We start from the raw sequence: 11,274 nt of genomic DNA, 5'->3' as shown, positions 1-11,274 counted from the left end.
TGGTTTGTTGTAGATTATTTATGTACATTGTTATTCATTGTACATTTTACTGATTATACGTACGTACATTATATTGAGAATAATCTTGGCATTCGGAGGGTATTTATTAAAAATGACGTTTTGATGGTGGTCGCTGTGGTAATGATTATTATGTATATTGATTCGACTGACTTTTAGTTTGCTTCACCCACAATTATTTTAATCGTGTGTATTTTACGCTGAGGATCAATCTTGGGATAGTTTAATGTAATCGTATTTATTCATTGTATATATTACCTTCAATGAATTTTAATGTGGTTCTACTACAATTATTTTAATTACATGTATTCACGTACATTGTATCGCTATATTGAGAATAATTTTGGCGATGATTGTAATTATTGCAATACAAATTTCAATAGATTTGTCTTTTAATTAATTTCTAATACAATTATTTAGATTATACAATGTACGACATATATAGAAAGGAGAAATTTTAGTGTTCATTAATTTCCTCGTATTTGGTGTTCATTATAATGCACATTACTTCAATTACCTTTATTTGCCTAATTGTCCAAATTCTATGATTACCCCGAAAATCTATGTCAAATAACAACTATTATCATCGAGTACTATCAATCATAACTAAACTACGAATTTGATGCATGTATGATAAATAGACAGCGGATTTTTATGCACAAAGAAAATTGTCTTTATCAATTGCAATACTCAATTACATAGACATTTATTTCTTTCCTTAATATTGAGTTGAGAGCAGTACAACTATATTCTTGAATTCCTTAAATGTTTTTACTGTTTTCTGACGATAAAAGCGAGTGGATTAAATTTAAAATTGATATTGCGATCAAGTATATAGAAAATATCAATATATTACCTTCAGCTCCTTAAAATCGTTAAAAGAATATTGAATACATTATAAGAATTACAGAAAGGCAGTATAATAAAACAAATAATCGAAGCAGATCATTTTTATTTCACATAAAGACCCACAGTCTAATCATAACACCTTATTCCTGCCACGCGTCCAGTCTCCTAAAAGACGGACCGTGTTATCGATCTGCAATCATTCTCACCATCAATTCTTCCCCGACGTCAAGAAACCGTTGGCCCGATAAAAGTCCAAGTCATCGAATTAATCGGAAAATAATTGACCCTCGTTTCGGTGGAAGCGTCGGGCACGGCCAATTTACCGGGGCCTTTTGCATAATCAATGAAGTTGTACAGCGGCAGAATTCCCCGTTAGCCGGAACGATGACGTCTGGTGGCGGAGGAGTACGCGAGAGGGACCTTGCAATCAGAGCGAGCGAAATGATGGCTGCGAATGACGATCCCGGGAGTTAATGAAAGCCTGCGGGGACGATTGCCATGGTAATTGCCGTCTTTACTCGCGCGGGTAAACGATTCGATAATTGTCGTCCGACTTTAATTCTCCATGAGTCGAGGCGAATCATCGTCGATTTAATTGCGGGCTCGAAAACGACGTGTCTCCGATATACTCCGGTTGCGAAACAGTGCAGGATATTGCAGAACGATCGCTGTGGGCGGGTACGTGAAATTCTGTGCCGTTCCGGTCGGTCTCGGCTGTCATTAAGTTATCCTCCTCTCGTTTTATTTCGCTGTTCCGTTTCATTAATTCATCCCGTATTCCGATTACCTAACCCAAGTGATGTTCAGGCAAATTCGCGGCCACTTTCGCGTACCGGAAACGGGCAACGAGACTGTCACGAAGTTACAGATCCCGGTCGAAATTGGAATTTTATGGAGCCTTATCGGCATCGGTGCTCCGTCGCGTGGGCTTGGACTTTACGGGAAGTTGTAAATTGTCGTTGAAATTTCACTGATCCCCGAATTGCCTCCTCACGGTTTTATGGGGGTAATGAGAATTCGGTTAGTCTGATTTTAGGCGATTTTTATTATGATTTGTGGCCGAATAAATAATGTCTGCGATTTCCCGCGAAAGCAGAATTATAGTTGCAATGACTGTAAAATAAAATATCTAAAATATATCATTTTGACGGGTCCAGTAGTGTTATAATTCTTGCTTTATGGAAACCATGAAATCTGGTAATTTTTTATCTAAAAATGCTTTATCGAATTAAATTATATGGTTATACTAGAAAGTGGTTGTCTAACAAAATTGTAGAATTTGATTTGAGTAAAAGGAAAATTGTAATACTTCTATTTAAAGCTGCATTTAATAATTCTTTTAATATCTTTTTCTCCTCTTAAATCTTATACAATATTATCTTTTATAAGAAGGCACCTGCTATAGAAATTCTATTTAAAGCTGTATCTCGTGTACAAATAATTTCTTTTATATTTCTTCCTTGTCTTACATTATCCCTTATAAAAAGATACTACTCGACTGTTATGTATTTACGATAAAAATGAGTTGATGTATCATATTTAACCTGCTAAGATTATTAAAGAAAGGAAGACATTTCTTTTTTTCTTCCATTTTGTACAATGGTGGCAGACAAATTTTGTTCTGTCTAAAATTCCGTAAATTATTTGTTACACAGACGATTCTATTATTATTCACAATAGAAAGATATAAAGACATAAAAGCTAAATGTTAGGGTACGTTGAATGTTAACAGTTAAAGTTCACAACGAACGATTTCATAACACTTCTGCTGGAAATATTACTAAAATTTGATTACGCCAAAATCATGAAACACAATACGATCTCAAAAACGTCATTGAATAATAAGCCAACCCAATCAAGGGTATGAACGATCCATTAACGCAAATTGCACGTTCCTAATTTGCATAATAATTAGCAACCAGATAATGCTCGACCCGTTAATTGGGAAAGTTTTCGATTGCGAACTTCTGTATGGTTATAATTAAAGACAAACAACAACAATTTCAAATGATTCATTCCGCATAAAATATACGAGAGAGGGAGAAATGTTTGACGACCTAATAGAGAGAGGTATGTGCTTAATTAGTTTATGCGAAGTTCAATGAACCAGCATTTCTACTAAAATTAGTGAAATTCGATTTATCACGAGATCAGATATATAAAATTTAATTTGGAAAGGATTTTTCGCATGGGATTAGAAAATTTTCTCTCTCATAAGCATGATCTTCAAGATTGAATAGTGACCTTGACTGAATAGTCAAGGTTGCTTTAGATCGTCTGATCGTTCTCTTTTGATCGTCTTCATTGCCAGGACTGTTCTCCAGCAAGACAAAAATGTTGTCCTACTGGTACAGTGATTTCTCTATATATGTCGCCAAGACCTGCATGATAAATGTCGCGGAATTATCCCCACTACCGCGGAATATACCCCGTGAGGGGCCATGACGCTCGAGAGGTCTCGAGTGTAAACATGTATCGGAGTTGACATATATCGAGAATTCATTGTAGCATCATATGCATCGCATTCAAACAAATTATTCCCAATATTTACGATAATACGAACACTGAAGATTGCTTTGGAATGCTGTGACGTCACCTCTAGAAGCGGTCTTCAACAAAAGTTCTTCCACTACTAGCATCATAAGGACTGAATTTTTGCAAAGAACCTAAAAATTTTCTCTCCCAAAAGAAATGGTAATCCAGCTTATCCTCGGCCATCCACTCGCCAACTCAGGATGCAGAGCAGAGTCTCTGAGCAAAGAGAGCTCCGATAAAAGACTCCATACACCCTGATCCTTACAAAAGAATCTCGTCAAGCACTGATACCGTAAGAGCTTGAAGAAAGGTGATTGTTCACCCTCTCTCCACCGTAAATTTCGCCGATTGCAATTGACCGTTCCCACGACTCCGAGAACCCAATCGATCCGTCACGTCCTCGGCCAGAGATCTACCAACAAAGATGCTGAAGAATCTCTCGATCGGCCAACCAACGTTCCACACATGGTCCCGGCTGGATTTCACATGGCGGCGCTCATGAATCACGGGATTTGTAGATGAATTAAATTCGGAACGCGTGGACCCGTTTTCAATTCGAGACACCGTCTACCCCCGTCATGGAAACGAGCCCCGTCGGTGGTCCTAGCTCCGAGCGGTATAGCCCGAGTAGTATAGCACCGGTCATTGTGGTCCTTTGGTCCCCTTCGTCCCACCCCTTTTTTCGGTTGCTTCCCATGTTGCGTGGATCTTTTTGAAACCGGATTCAAGGATGCACAGGTGGCACGGCGAGCCGGCTATTCGGACGACCCGGAGTGGAAATGAAAAACGGCGCGTTTCTATGGGACAGATTAATCTGAACTGCCCACGAATTAAATGGAAGCTAAATCTGGATTTGATCTCTGGAAATTCACGTTTGATAGGGGATACCCCTTTGTCAGACGCACGTTTTATTTCCCAAGGACGATCGCCGCTCGGACCGCAACGTGATTTGTTGCTGACCGCGAACCTTCGGCCAGGTTTGCCGGGAAAAAATGTTGCCACCGATTTTTAACATTGATTTTTTATTGTTTACGGGTGATAGGTGGAACCTGGGTCATTCGATATTTTTTAGGAATCCGGTAGAGTATTCTTGCGTTACAGATTCGTGAGTGTGAGAATGAACTATTGGAAAGATTATATAAATAATTAATTAATGGTTACATAAAACAAGATTTCCAAATAATGTGCTATTTATTACAATAATTTTGTTAAATGGCTCCTTTACAGATAAATGTGGTAATTTTATTTTTGTGATGCAAGAATTACAGTGAATTCTCGATATTTGTCAACAGTACGGGTCTTGCCAGCGTCATGTATCGTACAGGAGACATACCCGAGCCGTGTTATGTTTACACTCCTCGACGTCCGAGGCCTCGCATCCTTCGTGGCACCTCATGTCAGACATATATAGAGAAATCAGTGTATATTTTCGAAACGTGTTACATTATAAAAATGGCGTTATTCGAAAATCATATTACATAGGACGAAAATTTTATTTAAAACTCGCCTAAAACTAATGATGTCCTTACAAGAATTATTATAAACCATGTAAGGTTGTCCTTAGAAGAATTGTTAAAATTATGTTAAATACAATTTAATCTCTATCTATCAAGACAAAAACGAACACAGTTTTATTTAGTTCATGAAATTTCGCTCGATTAAACGTGTGGAGTATGAGAGAAAGCTAAAGTTATTAAAGCTAGTAAAATAAGAAATTGTACAAAATGTACTATGTGCTATCCAAAAGAACATTGTAAAGAGTTGTGTGTAGGATTGAAGAAATTCCCTTGCAATCGACGTAGAAAATATTTTACATAAGGACCTGCAGTCTATTCATAAGACTCGATTATCACAATTTGCAGGCTCGAGAACTCCACTTAGACCTTATAGCTTTGCTATCACGTGGCAAAAATTCAACCTCGAGAATGCTTCCTACCACATGACGTGCGAACTCGATAACTAATTGGTCACATAAAGATCAAAACTTTGCACATTCCTATCAGCCGTACACCACCGCAAGAACATTAGCAGCTCCCGAATACACATCTAGAACCAAAGAATGCAAAGAAACGAGAAACCCCTCTCCCCAATCTATGCATCAAAGATAGCCAAGCCCGTTGCAGCTCGAACCTGAAGCCCTATCGAAAGCGTCCAACAGAAAGAATCAGACGCCGAAGAACGCAGATCAATTTCAGGGAATAACTCCATTATTGGCATCCCCAATCAGCATAAGGTGGGGCTAGCGTTAGGAACAAATCCAGCATCTCGTGGCTCGTTTTCGAAGAAACGGCTGCATCAGAAAAAAAAATCGGCCCTTAATTCGAATTAGATTGGATCCAATTTATTCCCAATTAAGTGAGAAGGAGGAGGCGTCGTTCGGGGAGGCAAAGGGGTCCGAGGTGTATCTATTTCACGTGGAGAAGGGAATCCCATCCGCGGGAATTGGTCACGACAGGTTCGGTACTTTGAATTGATCCACCCTGTTCCACGATAAGTATCCCTCGACCAGGGGCCCGGGGACTATTTCGGATCCCCGGGAGTGGCTCAATTCCCGTTTCGACGAAATTGGATGGCAGGGGCAGGTGTCCGCGATTCCGCCAATGCGAAACGGAGCGAGCAAAAAAGTGAAATCTCGAAACTCGAGAGAGAGAAAGAGAGAGTGAGAGAGAGAGAGGAAGAAATCGACCGGTCTAATCTCTCTCGAACCCGGGGCTTGTCTCTGGCCCCCTTTCCATCGAAGGACACATAATGATGTCCTTGTTGGCCGGTCCACGGCCGTCCGGAGAGCCCCGATGAACCCTAACCTAACCTAAGCACCCGGCCACAACGCGATCCTCTGTCTTTATCATCGGCTCGGATGACTATACGTTCGGCTGGCCGGAGGAACGGCCTGAATGACCGGCGTTGTTTCAGGCGAACGAACGAATCGCGCGGCACGTCACCGGCCTCGATGCTCTTCATCAGAAGATAATGATGAGTCTTGTACCTCTTCGAGACGGCTGAACCCGATGAATAGAACGCTTGTGAGATTCTGTGGTCGCGTCAGATTTTCGCCGGCGCAATGCGAGACCAACGCGATCCGTCTTTTCAAGAAATTCGGGGACCGGAAGCGCTGCAGTCGCCATGTTTTGCGGGCTGCGTGAATTGGGGCACTCATGGTTGGTCGTGATTTCTGTTCTTGGAATTTTGTTTTTCCTGTTACTCAGGTCACATTTATTGCTGTGGCGCCTGCAGATCAATCACGAAAGTGTGTCATTTTTTCGATTTCAATATAATATAACTTATTTATTGAAGTCTTCTTTTCAGGGTTCCAAGTCACAAGGTCTACTTTAACCTAGCTGCAGACCTTGACTGATTTCTACGGTTGAATTGATGTTAAACAAAGAGAAACAATTATTGGCAACAATTTTCTACATATTATGAATTACTTTTATGAAGACAGTAAATGCAGCATTTAACACTTTATTTACCGAAAGCTCTATTATTAGGCTCTTCTAAGAAATTTTACACAACAATACCAAACGAAATTATTAGATTACGTTACAGAGGATAGCCGTTGGTTTACGACTGGGGTTACTATTGCCGTTGAAGTATCAATCGAAAAGCCATTTTATCATAAACTTCCAAAAATTATGAAATAAATGCCAGCATTTGTTAAAACGGATGAGACATTTTCTCATGAACGCAGAGGTCATTAACAGCTTCCCTACCCAAAAATAAAATTCCTCGAAGACAATTTTGAAGGAAACGGTCTGCCGTAAAAAGACACTCCCACGCGATTACGCGTCGCAAGAAATGGATTCTCGTACGGATCAGTGCATCCGAGCAGGAAAAAATGGGGCGAACGACTCTGTCGACGTGGAGGCGTACATACTCTCTGTCCGTCGAGTCGCCAAGATCATTCGACGTTTTATAGGAGAGTTCTGTTAGCGTGCTCGAACAATCAAAGCACCCGGCCGTAATAGATCATAATGCCGGGATCCGTGTAATAGCCAGATACGAGTTTTAGTTTTTACGATGTGACACCAAGGCTCTGGGCGGATTTTGTTTTTTTTTTACGAGCAGACGACGGCGTATTTCGAAAAAAGAATTCCAAGCCGGGGGAGAGTCCGTCCGAAACGCCGCGAGATAAAACCTTAAATTTCGGGGAACGTATCTGCCGTGGCTTCGATCGTAAAACCCTCCTCGCTATATCGTGCCACCACAAAGCGACCGACCACGATCCTATCGGAAGTGTTAATCAAACCGGCGGACCTCTGGCGATCTGGCGAATGTATGAGAACTGTATTACGTTGCGAAATCGCGCCCGGAGACGCGACGGAGTTCTACGATCTCGATGGCCCGGCTTCGTGCCCTCGTGCGAACTCGTGAGAATTCTCTCTTGGGAATAAAAATTAATTCGAAATCCCGCGCCCGAGTTGTTTATGCAAATTTGAGAAACTCCGGGTCTTTATGCGAATTTCCACGACTAGAGACTAGCTCGAAGAGTCCCCCAAAAAATAAAAATATCAATAAAAATGTTAATATCGCGGTCGCGGTAGAGTCAGAATAGCGAAATATTGTTTTACACTATATGTACTGTGGAATTTCGTGTTTTATGGATTTTTTTAGATTTTTGTTGCATGTATTCGTATCTTATTTAATATGTCTATATTTTTAATATTTGATCACTATGGTAGCCATTACAGTTGCTTATAATAGCTAAATTAATATTATTTCTAATCAACTGACTATGTATTTTAATATATTCATAATAACAAAAATTTCGTAATCTTCGGACGGCCAATTTTAACCCAGAGTTATAAACGTTGTAAATTCTAATTTTCCGACCATCAGTTGAAATTATTAGGTATTTGTGTGGGGTTCAAGAAGAAGATTAATCTCGATCTTAAAGAAGTGGATTGACAAATATGAAAAAGAAAATTGCTACGTAAAGGTCACTGGAACAATTACCGTAGTCAGAGACCATAATGTTCACCCCACCTTTCGCACGTCCCCTTCCACTTACCACCCAGGTCAATTTATCAACGGAGACCGAATCCGTGTCTCGATGTGCGATTAATCGAGCCCGACTCGGCGCGACATTCGAATCCTGGTCCCGCAGGGTCCGCGCGAAAGTGCGAAAAAACGTTAATTCGCAACAGGGTTTCACGGGCGCGGGGGCCAGGCCCTTGTTATTATGCGGTGGATTTAAGGCGAAAGGTATGGGCGTCGGGGTGAGAGGTTAAGGACCACGGAATAGCGAAGTGACGTAGCCCGGCCGTGTGGGAGGACATTATCTTGGCCGTCGGCCGCCTCAGCGTCAGGACGCCAGGACACGGTGCCCAGCGTGACTCCGTATTATTTGGCACACGGGGCCCCATGACGCGGCTCCAAGTCGTTAGCCACCATTCAAAATCACTTTAAGTCGCCATCAAGTAGCCACTATTTTGTCCTCCTCCATGGACGTCCCTGTTGCCGGACCTGGAACCCCGTGTCCCACCGCCATGGTCGCGCGCCCCGGACCCATCGGTCCGGAGGAATTATAATTTGAACGACTGTCCGAAGGACGACACGAGCTGTTCGACTCGAGGGACAAACGGCAACCTGACGTATCCCACAGAAAAAGACGTGACGCCCGAAAAAGGAGCGAGATATACTTTCGTATCATTTCGTACAGGACCCCAGACTCTGTTCGCGCCGATGTTAATTGGGAACGCGGTGATGGCGCTATGATGGGACCCCTTCGGCCTCTGTCTTCGGGATGCCGTCGAAGCTGTGAATCTTAACATGGAGGTTAGTGCATGGGAGGAGATCGCTGTTTATTGTGGAATGCGGGCATATCGTTCTGGCACAGAACTGTTGATGGTTTAATGAGTGAGCTGATCTTGAGACTGTGATCAGTAGATTTTATGCATTTATAACAGAAATGGATAGATGAGGTGTAAAGCTTTAAGAATATTGTTACACTACTTTCATTTTATTAGGATTATTAATGTATGCTGTGGAACTTAACCTGAGAAAAACTGTTGTATTATGGAACACGGACATTTCGTTGTGGCACAAAGTTGTTGATGGCTTAATGGGAAAAGTGGTCTTCAGAATCTGATCAGTAGACTCCAGATTTTATGTATTTATAACAGAAATTCATCTTCTTAGAATTATTAATGTATAATCTGGAACTTAACCTGAGAAAGAATGTTGTGTTATGGAACACGGGCATTTCATTGTTGCACAAAGTTGTTGAGGATTTAATTGTTCTGGAGACTCTAATCAGCAGACTGCGTATTTTATGCATTAATAACAAGTTTGTTCACCGATTTACCCAAGTTTCAAAATGATCAATATCCCTCACCGCGGACCAGAAAATCTCCTAACTCTATCATTGATCTATTTCAAAGAAAAATGACAGTGCACACGTTCCATCACGACAAAATGCATTCCTATGACAGCCACCGCGGGGTAGCCTGCTGTGTCCTTGAGAATCCCTGTGGAACCAGCATGTGAATAAAGACTCCATGCGACGAATTAACCCCTCCAACCCAAACGGGGTTCAGCGTCTGATTCGTTCATTGTGCCCATGATCGTTTTTGGTCGAAGATCAAGAGGATAAGGATAGCGATTGTAACGCATGAGGGTGAATTGTGAGGGCCGGGAATCCAACCAAACTTGAAAATCTTTAAATCTGAAATGAGGATCCTGCTGTGCATTGTAAGGCATGTCTTTGCATTCTAAAATTATATTTCTGGAGCACGCGGTTTTGATCCGGATCGTACAAAGCATTTTCTTTATTGTTAATTTATAGTTTTACGTCCATTGATATCCATTTGTTCGGAAGAGGATTTCAAAGAATACAAGGGAAGGTTCCTTTAGATTTCTGATAACAATTACTGCCCGTCTCGCCTCTGAAAGGTTATTTCCGATCATTTCCCACCGGGAAAATAATAAAGAACACCTGGGCAGAGATTGCTCTCGGATATTGCAGAAAACGATTCGGCGAGACAGGTGTAGGCCGGGCCAGAATCATTAATAACAGAGATAATTTGTTGGAAACAATCTTGGCTGGGTGCACAGGGTAATCGCCGGTCGATCGTTACGAGCACAATGATACTGCAGTGTCATTCGTTCTGTTTTATTTCGCTCTTAGCGTTCGCTCCAGCTGTTTCTATTACTATTGCGTCTGAAAGGAAGACAAGGAGAGTGATACTCTGATTCTATTAGGTTCTAATCATAGTTTCTAATCAGAAGATTTGATTTAAAAATGGGCTGAAGACACTCGAAATAGTGTAGTCTGAAGTTTTAGGAATGATATTTCGAACGTCAGTGAATTTAAAGTTAATATGTTTATCATCAGAGATGCAACAATGCTTTAATTTTCTATAAATATTATCAAGTAATTGAAATATGTTACTGTTCATATATTGCCATTTTATTTGTGTATAATTTACAAATTTTTAAACGTATACTACGCATATACATAATAAATATATAAAGTAATGTGTATTGAGTTTCTACTGTCTCTGTTTCTAAGAAACTATATATCAAATACAAATTTTAATTTACTGCAAATTTTATTGTGGAATGTGAAAATTAAAAATGAAATCCACTGTTTACTCTTTGTTTTTGTTTCTAAGAAACTGTGTATATCAAATACAAATTTTCATTTACTGCAAACTTCAATGTAAAGGAGTGTAAAAATTAAAAATGAAGCTTACTGTTATTCCACTGACTACTGTTTGTTCTTAAACAACAATGTGTGTCAAATAAAAATCGTCGTTGACTACAAATTTTATAATGAAATATAAGACTGCAGTTCTTTCTGCAAAATGAAAATTCCTCTAATCGTAGGGAATCGAAGTTAAATAAAAATGTATTCTTTCCTCAAGACAATTT

The sequence above is a fragment of the Halictus rubicundus genome, chromosome 1 (assembly GCF_050948215.1).
Source record: "Halictus rubicundus isolate RS-2024b chromosome 1, iyHalRubi1_principal, whole genome shotgun sequence".
Taxonomy (NCBI): Eukaryota; Metazoa; Arthropoda; class Insecta; order Hymenoptera; family Halictidae; genus Halictus; species Halictus rubicundus.
The sequence above is the reverse complement of the archived record's forward strand: the minus strand, read 5'-3'. Positions refer to the sequence as shown.